The following is a 13,264-nucleotide window of genomic DNA, read 5'->3' as shown; positions in this document are numbered from 1 at the left end:
TGTAGAAGATACTGTTGTCTTGTCTGATTCAAGGCTCTTGGAGGGCAAAAAACAGCTTGTCAAGAAAGCAAAAAGGAACATTATCAATGTTGTCTTGAATTCAGAAATTGAGATAGCCGATGGCCTCAAAATGATTTGAGATGTTCATCAGCAAGTATGTGAAGAAAGTTGCATTCAAGTCAAGTAGCAGTATAATGGTACGTGTCCACAGGGGCGCGTGAGGGAAGTGTGTTTGTTTTTTTCGATCGCCGATGGTTCATTTAAATGTTTTCTTGGAGTTTCCAGAAGCCGCGAGTCACGCTGAACACCGCTGATTTGCGTAATGTAGCCTACTCCTCAACTTGAAAGAATGAGGAGCGGCCATCATGACGCCCCGTCTCTCAATGCATTGGGCGGTTGCTTACGTGGACGATGAATGGGGAGTGTGCAAATGAGGGATCCTGTGGACAAAAACCAAAAGTGTATCTGATGGACACTAAACAGATGTGGATAGAAACATCTTGCTGAAATGTATCAAGTACAGACAGGGTGTCAATGTAGGTCTCTGAGCAGGGTGCTGTTTTTATACATCACTGTGTTTTGCTCTGCATATTCCGCAGGAGGGTATAAAATGAAGATGAGCAACAGGAACCCTGTTCCATTAGATTTAATGCAATAATAATGGCTGCAGCTGAGGCGAAGAGCCGACATGTGTTTGTTCTCACAGGGTAAACAGAAGGCTGAAGGAAGAAGAGAAATTTAATTTCTGTCTGTATCTCTGAGGATCGATGTGAACTCGGCGTTCAGTCATCGAGTCCGGGGCTGTGACAGGCTCAGCGGTGCAAATCTACCTCTCAGCAGAACATCAACATCCTGCCTCTGACCTATATTCTCAGAGATGGACAATAACAACAGAGAGAATATTGTGGAATTAAGAGCAAGCAGGGCAATTTTATTAGGACGCTCCGGCTCTGGGTGTGCTCACAGTTCCCTTCAAATCCCTCGGGACAGTCACTCATATTACTGGAGGCAGAGGATGATTTTTGTCAGGCATTTCCTGTCTCAATAATACATCTATTGTTAGTTTTGCTATTGTATGAGCAGAGAGGTTTGGAGGCAGAATGAAAATATTTCAAGGCTTTCAAAATCTATTTTTCATGAGCTTCATGGCCTTCAGAGAAAATTGCTATAGAGGCACCGTTCATTTTAGTAGGACACAAGTGTTCAAAACATTTTGGATGCCTCGGGGTGAAACCTAAATTGCGCATGACCAAAAAAACAGTGAATAATATGCTGATAAAGTCAGTACAGTGTCGTCACCATGTGTCCCCATCTGAGTGTGGTTATTCCTGGCAAAAAAGGAACATCTTAAAATCGACATTCAAGCCTGGGTTTGACTGCAGTTGCTTCAAAATAAAATGAATCTGCAACTGGAACGAGACAATATTTCAATAATAGTCTCACCGACATTGATCAAATCAAATCACGTCAAATGAAGTCCCAATGGAGCTTTCCCCACATGGTTGTCTCTGTTTCAATATGGGAATAGCATTGAATTGATGGGTTGTCTTGGGAATTATTTTGTGGTTATGTTTAACAGAAGGGATACTAAGAAGTATTTAGCCACATACCCTCAACATGACAGTCCAGTGCTAGGCTAGGTTTGTAGCCTATAATGGCCACAACGCTGCTGCTAAAAATAAATCAATACCATACCTCGGAGTGTGATGTTTCCTGTCCATCACCTTTACTTAACCGACTCTGATTTCCAACATGAATGTTACTTGTTGATATTTCTGAAAGTGTACCAGATTTAGATAATGTGAATCTTGAGCTGTTCCCGGCGGAGCCTGTGTAAGATGAGACACAGTGTAGAGAATACGTCAGCGAAGAGGAGAGGAGAATAAAGTGTAGGAGGTACATTGCAAATGCCAACAGCTACAGGCTCATCTGTAAAGAAGATCATTTACCCGGCAGCAGGGCCAGTGGACGAGTACAGAGCCTTCAGCCTTTGCCTCCCTGCGAATCTACATCCCTCGTGTTTCCCTCCCCCTTCTTGTCCTCTTTGTCTTTGCTTTTCTTTCTGTACCAATTGCCCCCACAGTCATCCTCTAAACTCCTCTGCCGCTAGTTCTGATCAGCCGCACCACGGGCGAAAGGCGCTGTCTTGTGCAAAACATGTGCCTGATAAACGAAGAGCCAGACATCTGCTACAGAGGGGGGCCCGGAGCTCATGGGGGGCTAAATCACCACCATTGATTGTGCAGCTTCAACGCACTGACAAAAGGCCATGATCACTCATCTTGTTAAAAGCGGATTATCGGCTTGTTTGTATCTTGTTCAACCCATAAAGGTTTTTCTCTCCAATTTTAACACATTAGCTGTTTTTCTTTGGCCTAATTTGCTGAACGGATAATCCTCCACGTTGGGGTTTTTTTGTCTCCAATGGAACTATGGATTTTAATGCTGTATTGTCTTCTTCTAAAATGGCTGACTGTGAAGATGTGCTGATTCTTTAAGTGGCAGCTTACTTTGGCTGGTAAATAAGACTTGTATGGTGAATGGGTTGTTTCGCTCTTGGCCATGTGTGCTTTTTGTTGCAGCAGAGAGATTATCCATTCTGACCCAAGTGGTTGTCATGCAAGAACACTTTGTTCAACCCAGGAGATGAATTGATCAAACCACCCACTGTTCTAAAGTGCTGCAAATTTGCAGAACTCCCGTAGACCATCTTTTGAACATCTAAATGGCACCAGGTTAATTGAATCTGCAATGACTATCATATAATATTATATATATAATCATATATATTGATTAAACTACATTTTATAGAAAAAAACAGACGTGACAGTGTGCCATTTGTGAGGCAGGACTGAGTCATCTGCGGAACGATTTGAAAGAAAATGACACATGATGGTGTGCTGTTCCGTCTCGGTCATGGAGTATTGTGTCATCTGCATAATGATTTATAAGCTATCCAAGATGCGAGGAAAGCACACGTGTGAATGTGTGTGCATGTCTGGAAGCAGGGGTCTAATTACATATCACTGCCAAATCCCAAACTCGCTGGTACAAAACCCATTTACCTCCTTGAGCTCCCTGTCCAAGCTGAGTCCTCAACGCAGACAAATGACTCACGGAGAAAATGGACACCAGCAGCAGGTTTAAGCTGTTTGTACATGAATATGTTTCACAAAAAGTGTTGGGGGCTGCTCCACAGAATTATAGCCAGTGGAGGTGAAGCTTTGCTTCACGGAGCCCCGGAAAGAAGATGATGGGAGAAAGAGATGAACAAAAAAGATGTACAGGGTACAGAGTTTTTCATTATACGTAATGAAGAACAATGTGTGGATGTGGAGCAGTTTGGCACCATGGAAACAACCACAACAATGGAGTGCACACACCCATGGGAGAGGTTCATAAAAATGTATTTTTGAGAGGTGTGCTGGAGGCCAGCGGGGTAAACCAGTGCAACAGAGCCAACAGAAAGTTTGCTGATCCGGCAATGGAGTCGAGGCGGTATGGGATCAGCAAACGTTCTGTGGCTGCCGTTTCGAGGTGCAACAGCCATTAACTGATGGCTTATCTTCGAGCATCTTTGCACCAGGTCACTCAACAAGTGAATACAAAGTCAAATCAAAGGGAACAATGAGAAGATCATCACTTTTCTGCCTGATGATATTCTGCTGTTTATCTGCAATTAACTTTTGAATTGATTGAATGTAATTAAAATCTGATTTACAAAAACTACAGTATGTGAAGTGTTCAGTGATGCAGAATTGTGTCATTAGTGCGATGATATATGGCTGCCTTTCACAGGAAGGGTTCAGAGCACATGTGTGTGTGTGTGTGTGTGCAGTGGTTTGAGAAGTAGGGGTCTAATGACAGATCAGTGCCAAATCCTAAACACCCTGGCGCAGAGCCCATTTACCTCCTTTAGCTCTATGACCAAGGTGAGCACTCAACACAGACAAATGAATCCCTGAGAAGATGGAGCACCAGCATGTTTGGAGCCACTGGTACACAAATCCATTGTGGTGGAGTGGAAGTGACTGCTTCATCTAATTACAACCAATGGAGGTTAACCCCTGCTTTCAAAAAAAAAAACAGCTCGCCTCATTGTACCTACTGCATCTATCATGTCTGAAAATATGTGCCAACAGACAGGATATCCAGCCCACCTTTTAACCGCAAACCCTCATTCTGCTGCTTAGTCCTAACAACATCCAGTTAGAGGCCTCGGAAATGAGAACAAAAAAGATGTAGAATCTTCCAAATTTGTTGTCATGACCCGGATTGGGAATAAACTGCTTATTTATTGGCTAAGCAATCAACTGGGGAACTAAATGTTATGTTAACATATCATCTATCCTGCCACTCCTCATGCCATATTTTAATGATCTCCTGATTTGTATTAAGAGTGTTTTTTAGATCATTATCATGGCATTTAGATGTCTGAATAAATGCCATCTCTGAGTTTACAAAATTGCTGAGGATGCCAGTACAGTCCCAGCTATATTCATCAGTGGAGCTTCTGAATCTGGGAGCCCATGAACAATAAGGCAAGTCAAACTGGAAGAGCTCAACGGGATTGCATGATTGATGATGTGTTTTCCCCTGCGGTGACTCGGGGAATGAAGACCTCTTTGGGGGAAATATTTGAATGAATGGTACTGACTCGTGTCGTATGGAGTCAACCATGCCAAGAATTATGTGAGCCATAGCAACATCCCTTAAATTAAGTTTCACAGATGCAGACGCTGCGCTGTTGTTACATGGGATATTGTGACAAGGTTGGTTTTCCACTTTTCAAAAACCAACCTGTGATCTGGCTGTAGACTGAAGACGCACGTGGCGACACAAGCAGAGGCACAAAAGGACGCACGCTAATATACAGATAGACAACCAACCTGATTCAAATGAAGCGAAAGCTACACTCCGGGGAGAATTCATGTGATTGTGCAACTTTTGCAGCCACTTAATCCATAAAAAGAAGACAAAAAGAAACCATGTTTTCAAAGCTTCCGCAAAAAGTCAAATGCAACCTTAACTGCTCTGCCAACTAAGTTGCATCTCTGTGCTGCTGCAAAACTTTCAGGTCTTTAACTACCGCAGTATATTTTGACTTTAATCAATTATTTGTGAATTTGCTCCATAGTTTCTCCATATGCTGACACATAAAGTGACAGAAACTGTCTTAGTGTGAGGGTGTCAGACAGAAATGAAAGTGTTGTGAACACATGATGGGAGTTGACTCTGGCTAATTGCAGCTATAGTTATCACTGCTGAGGAAAATACATGTTGATACCGCCAGTGTAGCACTGTGCAGAGCAGAGCTCGTCTGGTTTACCCAGAAGACCATATGTGAGGCAGATTAAAGTACCAAACCACCAGATTAACCGCTATCCCAGATACAGCAGTGGTCCAATTAAGAACATGTGATGGCTTCTCTTTTTAAAGAGAGAGAGAGTAATATGTTGCAAGCCCCTTGACTTGCCATCAGATATGCGCGAGACAAAGATGAATGGTTTCAGGAAAGATTTCGAGTGAGAAATAAAAGTCATGGATTGTAGCAATAGGGGACTTTAAAGTGGTTAAATTCATTTCTGGACCCCCCACCCCCCTTCCAAGGTCTATGGCACAAGGATGAACTAAAATGGTTTCCTTGAGTGACATGGGGAGAGCTGTAGTTTGTTTGCTGCTTTAGCTAAGCTCATAAAGTGTTCACAGTGGTTGTCAGTGTTGAACACTCACAGGGGTTTTTGAAAATCACTTCCTGTTGTGCTTCAACACGGTGAGACGTATTGAATACGGCTCACAAACGTGAGTGAATTCAGCTGCAGTGTCATTAGAGGGAAAGCCGCAGCAAGGCCCTCTGTTGCCTGTGGATGAGTGGTGAAAATCGCAATTTAAATAGCAAAACCAAAAACCACTTGAATGTAATGCATCGCTGAAATAAAGTGCGAAAATGCATCCAGAATGTTAATTGCCCACATTAAGGACGGGGCAGAAGAACGATGGTTGAAAGCAAAAAGTGTGACAAACAATGTGTGCTGTCCATGTATAATTAAAGACATGGCTTTTACAATTGAATTGCTGGTGATCTGTATCCATGCAACCATGATAAAGATCATCCATGGTTTGCATTAAAGACGTCACTTTGATGTCACTATCACCGCACTGAGTCGTATCAAAGCATGCCATCTTTCAGAAGACAATATCTCCCATCTATCTAAGCTGCTTTGAAGTGGCACCACCTACCCCGTCTCCTCGTTGATACCGTCAGACAGAGCTGCTGCTTTCTCTTTTCTCTTTTTTTTTGTACCAGCTGTCATGTTCACCTCGACCCCGTTTTTCTCTGACTCCTGAACCATCACTTAGACCGTGCCCGAGAGTAAGTGTAGCAGATAACAGGTTGCTGGAAGTAAAATGTGGGACACACATCATGGTGTGGCTGCAACAAGATGGTACGTTTCAGACATCCATACATGTATGCTTACCGACAAATGGAATATCCTGTTATACAAGAAAAATGTGTTCCATTCATACCGTCAATATGTCAATGGTCTGTCAGTAGAAGGAGGCATTATCTGAATTCGTTGTACTCTTCTGATGCGTCTCACAGGCATTGTGATTGAATTTTCCTGTTCTGACTGATTCTGGCCAAACCAAAATTATAAAAAGGACATATCATGCACATTGAGGGTTCATACATGTATTTTGGGTTTCTACTAGAACATGCTCACATGCATTAATGTTCACAAAACACATTATTTAGCATTTAGTATTCACCCTCGGTTCGAAAGGCTCCGTTTTAGCGCCTGTCTCTTTAAGATCCTTTCGCGATAAAGCACAGTCGTCTCTGATTGGCCTGTTAAAAAAAATATGATGCACCTTCGCAAAGGTAGCTCTCAACGTGTGGGTGGAGATACTCCGAGTGGGGGTGGTATATTCTAACGAGCCTGCATGTGACGTAGTAAAATCATGTTTTCTGATCCAAGCAGCCCACAAGAAACTGACAAGAAACCTCCAGTTTGTGGGTTGGTAAGCACTCCAGATACCCTGATGTATGTGCACAACATTGCAAACGTTATTCATGATACATCTCCTTGAAACGTTTCTTTCAGAGTGACTTGTTAAACATAGGCCGCCATTATAACACTGATAATGGCATGCATTGCATTAAACTGTGCCACTGCCAAGTCCCTGGTGTTATCAATGTTGCCTTACTTGCATTGGCTCACATACATGGCACCAAGCCCTTGGTTGTGTTATTAGTTTCTGCTGTAACGTATGTCAAAATGTCTGCAGTGACAAAAAGGTCTTCTGAGCTGGACTGAGAGGAAATTGAATCTCAGAGTGCTCACACTAGAGTTCAGGATCATTCACTGGGCAGTTTCAGAGTACGAGCAGCTTGCACTCTTGTCTACAGGCTGACCTACAACCTATGCAGCAAGAAACTGAAACCCTGTCTGAGATGAGGAGGACAAGATCACAGTACAAGATGTCCTTTTCCTCGGGTGAGGCATGTTGCAAATGAGTTAAGGCTTTAATTGTGAACAGCTTAGAGAAAGCAATAGTTGTTCAGTTGTGCACAAGCTAAGGTATGAGGTGCTAATAAAGAGCTGATGACAAGACGGACTCGTGACACGTGAGTTCTTCCTTTAGCTTAGATGACTGTCAATTGTTGACAGCTGTCATGAATTAGCAATTCAATGTAATGTCATGTTCGTCCTTAATACTACATCCTTAATCTCGTTGGGGGCACATTTGCAGAAACATAGCAAAGCGATGAAATTACAGATTGTTCTCCAGACTCATTGTCAAAAGGCTTCTGAGGAATGAAGAAGTGGTGGTTTGACAGTCAAATATCAGTGCAAAAGTATGACACTGGAAAGCAAACTTTGCTCTTTGATATTGAGGGAATGACACCAAAGCCTGACATTTACTGTTGATGTTCCAGAATAGAGAAGTCATCTCTTTTCCCATTAAACTCTATTATGGATACACTCAAATTGGTGACCTACCCTGCGAGATAGAAAGAGATGCCGGCTCCATCTGTTTCAGCAACGATAATGCCACAGTCAATGACTCGGCGTTTTTGGCTACAGTTTTACATCATGCAGCTATTAGGCATTGCCCCCTGTATAGTGTAATCAGCATGAGATTATGTGGGTTTTCGGGGACGGAGATGTTCCTTATCCAAACTAAGATTATTTAAAGTGTGTAGAGCCCCTTGGAGCACATTTGTGATTTAGGGATATTTAAATGAAATTGACTTGACATTAAGTGTGAAAGTGTTTGTAGAATGCACATGTAGCTTACATGTGGGTGTCATGGAAAACATATTTAGAATCTTCAGTAAAAGGTTTTACAAAAAAAACATAAAAAGATTAATTTATGAAGTGTACTAAGTAATACGAGTTAATATATATTATAATAATAGATTCATTTGCAATTACTGATGCAGAAAAAAAAGCATTTCAACCTTTCATCACGGGATACAAGCACTACGTAGTACTTTTTTATGGACTTTATGTATATATTTGCCGATAGATACTTCATGTATCTACAGATAAAACTCATGTCTGTTTAGTAATTGTCCGTTTTAAAATAGAATTTAGGGCATCACCCTAAACCAACTGAGTCAATGTCATAAATCAGTGACAACTTAACTTAATGTCCGAATTCATCACGCAGGTTTAATGATTAAAGATACCACTTTGTATACTGTTGGATAGTGAAATGATGCATCACATTCATAATCTCATGTTTCACATGTAAAATCTTGATCTGACGGCACATTACAACATTTCACTCTGAAATGCAAATGTCAGTTTCAGCATAAAGTCTCATTGAATTTAAATCAAAACATTTACTCAGCTGTGGTGGAAATGGCTTCATACGTGACAGCAAAAGTTCAAATTTGCGCCGTGAGATCACGATCATGAAAGGTATTGGGAATGAAATGTGGTTGGACTTTTATTTGATTCAAAATAGGTTTGTCTGTCTGTTTGCAAACGTCTGAAATAGAAATATGAAGGAGTTTGTATTCTGCCTTGGATGCATTTCAATTTTCGGAGCAGGCATATATCTGCTCCATCTCTCTCACACATAAACACGTTCCCACCACCTTGCATCATCTGTCCTTCAGGTTCGCTTGCTTGTCTCTATGCTGCTCTGCTACCTCTCCCATCCTCCTCCCCAGTCTGTCTGTCTGCCTCCCTCTCTCTCCCGTCGCAGCACTCGGTGTTCTCTCGCACACATTCTCTCTCTCTCTCTGATCTCCATCCTCCTGAGCATGTCTTGGAGGGGAATCGTCTGCAGCCAGCCAGGCAGCTGTGTGTTGTTGGTCTTGTGCCACCACAGAGGCGCTTCGGCGAACCCGCTATCTATTTGCTTAGAGGAATTAAAGGGATGCACTCTCTCCAGGGACCTCTGGCCTCCGAGTCGCCAGAAGGGGGCCCCTGTCAGAAATTTCACTCAGTAAACACACACACGCACTCCGAAGTAGATAGACAGAGCTCACAGAGGAAAAACTGATAATCCATCGCTGATCTTTGGAATGATCATCGCACCTGATTCCCCACCACTGACCGCTGGGCAGCAATAGGGTTGCAGAATGTGGGCTTTTGAGGTCGTTCCCACGGGTGTCGTTATACTTACTACTTGACGACTTTCATGTTTTTCCCCTCCCTGTGCTCGTGGGGGACCACAGGAATGATTCAATATCCATTCTGCCACGCAGTGTGCACTGCACGTCAATGCAATCCATTTTCTATTTTCTCCAAACACTTTGTTACGGTGCAGTGGGGAACTTGGTTTCCCTTCCAGCGGAATCAGAGACTGTATATGCATATGTACAACACGGCACGGCATTAATATCATTTGTGCAAACCTAAGTGGGTGAATACATGTAGTTCTGTACCATGTCTGAAGCTAAATGAGAAGATGAATGTGGCAATCAGACGCCTAATGTGCTAAAATGACAAGCTGCCTTTCCCCAGCTTGGGTCCTTTGAAGCCGCTCAATGTTTGTTGATATTTACAATGTATGGACTAAAGCGTTCTGCATCCAAAATGGACGGTATGTAACTAGCTCAGTGGGTGGGAATCACCTTGACAATCACACTCTACGGGCTCAGCACACCGGCATGTTATTTGCTGCTCCCACGCTATGAGCCATGTATGCAGAGCCGGCTCAGCTGCCGGTGGGCAATGAGCTGAGAGCTCAGAGGCTGATATCTGCTCGCCTGCCAGCAACTCCTCAGGGGATTGCATCACTTGGAGGCTCGCGAAGGTAAGATTTAATTCTGACAAAAGACAAGCAGAAACAACTGTTGTATTCTCAGGGGTTCTGTAAAAATGTGGTCAACCGGCGTATCTGAAACGTACTGGAGGCAAGGCAAGTTTATTTATGTGGCAAATTTTCAGCATCAAGGCAATTCAAAGTGCTCAACATAAAACATCAAACACATTGAGGCAAAGTGCAAAAGAAACCCACCACAAAAGGGCATTTAAATACAATTAAAACATTCATTAAAGAGCCAGAATAAAACAAGCTGAAAAAGAATGAGACAAACGTAAAATACAAGAATAAAAGTTGCAGTGTAGGAAAAAAAAGAACCATTTGATTTAATAAAAGGCAGCAGGAAAAAGTATTTGCCTTGATTTAAAAAAAAAAAAAAACAGTTGCAGATATACGGTGCATAAAAACTAAACACTCTTTTTCTTTTGACTTTGGGTACAGGTAGACCTGTAGGTGACCTGAGAGGTCTGGATGGAGGATTAGAGATGCATGCACTGAAGAGACACCGTTACTGTAGTACAGTCTACTAGAGATAAATGAGTGGACAAGTTTTACCCAAATCCTGCTGAGACATAAATCTTTTAATCCTTGATATAATCTGAAGGTAATATTAGGCTGACTTTGTGTATTAATGTGGCTGTTCGTAAACCAAAATGTCTGGCTCGGTGTGTGGTTTTTAATTCCTGCTTGGCTGCAAATACAAAGACCTCGTTTTGTCTTGAAAGACAATTTGGCACATCCAATCGTTGACTTGTTCAATGCACTTATTCAGTGCTTGTATTGGACCACAGTCCACCGGTGATAAAGCTATGATATCTATATGAATGTATTATGAATATTTGCATTATTACGCAATTTTTGTTATGTTGTTTTCCGTCATCTGAGCCAAGAGGCTCCAGAATGCAGCCTTGGGGAAGTCTGCATGTCATATTTGTCTGCTCAGATGTGTATTTATTTACCTATAAACAAAAAGGTCTTGGTTTGGATCATAAGTACGTTATGTAAGCGACATAGCAACATTATATAATCTACAATAACTTTACTTTACTACAGTAACGGTGTCACACGGGACATGAATACTGAGGCTCCAGTGAAGTATATGCTAAACTTATCTTTTCAGCACTCGACAGTTCACTAGAAGTGATTATGTTGTATGTTGGTGGAGAGGAAACAACCATCTATATTCATACAGCTGGAGGGAAGGGGTGAGACAGAGTGCTAATCATTATTGATGGAGATTCACTTTGTCTTCTCAACCGAATGGCTGGCTGCTGATCCTCGTTAAAGGAGGACTGCACGTGAACCGCCATTGGCTGGTTTTCACGGCCTATTGAGCCAATCAAGGTGACTGTGTGGAATGCCTGCTGTGGGGTGCCACCGAAACCTTTGTGGAGTCTCGGGTGAAATTTGGTGCAGTTCCACTGTACTCATATCCCCCCCCCCCCACACACACACACATCAAAGCAATGGGTTTGAGGAAAGTCACAAGATTAAACTCTGTCATATCAGCATTAAACCACTCCAGGGAGACTGACTGTCACGGCACCGGACATGGCTCGATTTTAGGTTAATTCCAAGGCCGTACTATATTACATAGGAAAACTTCTTTTTTTAATTATATTTTCACCTCCCAAGTTCAATAAGTTTGTCTCTCCTGTTATTGCCGCAAGGAAACGCGAATCTCCACCGGGAAAGCATGTGCATAAATCATGTGGGTGTCTTTACAGTGACGCACTCTCCTGCTTATGTTACATGCTTCACAGGATTCCGGCATGCTTCACACTCGTGAATATTTATGACTCATTCTATATTTGATCTTATTAACCTTGTTAGCTGCACATACAGTGCTCCTCTCCCTATTTTGCTCAGGCACGCTCAAAATGTCCGTACTGTACGTAATTAGTCTCATGCAGAATCCTTCTCTTTGCCGCTGTATATATTTGATATTTTAGGACTTTATATGCTCCCATCGCTCCATGTGTACACCTCAAACTCTCTGTTCACCTGTTGTGTTTCAAGCTGGGCTGACCAGTGTGCGTGCTTTGTCGCCATCAGCATGTTGTGTGTGTGTGTGTGGAGGCCTGTGTGTTCTCTGTAGACCAGAGCATGAAAGCATGTACCAGCTCTAGTCATGCTTCATTCATAGGAACATCCCCCGCTGTGAGTTGTCCATACAGGTGAGAGGCCCAGCTGTGGCAGTTGCAGATGAGTGTAAGCTGGAGATATTGTAGAAGGCTCTCTGAAGGCGAAGTACAGAACTGAACCCAGCGTGTTGCGTGCAATTAGAATCCCAGAGCCAGCATGTTTAATGTGTAATAGGGCCTCCATTTTGGCATTTTCTTGTTAAATTTCACAGGTGGCTGTGATGGTTAAAGTTCATGACCGTGAAGGTCACTGTGCAGTTCTGTTTTCAAAATTGTAAAGAAAAAAAGAGCAAATGAAAGAAACAGTCGTTGTTCTGCCATGGCTATGAGTCTAAACTTAAAATACCCTCCCTCAAGCTTACTGAAACAAGTTTGCTTCCTCAAAATTAAGGTTTTTATAATTCTTATTATTCATTTGTTTTTGTTTTTAATGTTTCGGTTGTTAATTCTTTTTTTTTCATTAGTGTGGCTTTGGTCCACTTATCTGCTTAACGTTGTTGAATCATGTTTTTGTTGACAACTTTGGGCTTCCTCTCTGCATGAACGGTGCGTTAATGTAGATATTATTGCCCATTATTGTAAAGTATACTTGTTTTTATTCTCATCCCACAGCCATATACGTATGCTTTGGGAATTTCAAACTCCGTACAAATGTTTATCGAAAATACAGTAAGAGTTTGTGGAACAAAAACGAACTAACTTTTGCATATTCTCTATTGAATTTTTTAAATTTTTATTCATTTCCTAACCAGGTGGCAACCATAGCTGTCACACCTGACTGTGGGAAGAAAGGTCCTCCCTTGAGACAGGGGAAATGCATTAACACAGAACAC

Source organism: Melanostigma gelatinosum (genome assembly GCF_949748355.1).
Source record: "Melanostigma gelatinosum genome assembly, chromosome: 6".
Lineage (NCBI taxonomy): Eukaryota > Metazoa > Chordata > Actinopteri > Perciformes > Zoarcidae > Melanostigma > Melanostigma gelatinosum.
The sequence above is the reverse complement of the archived record's forward strand: the minus strand, read 5'-3'. Positions refer to the sequence as shown.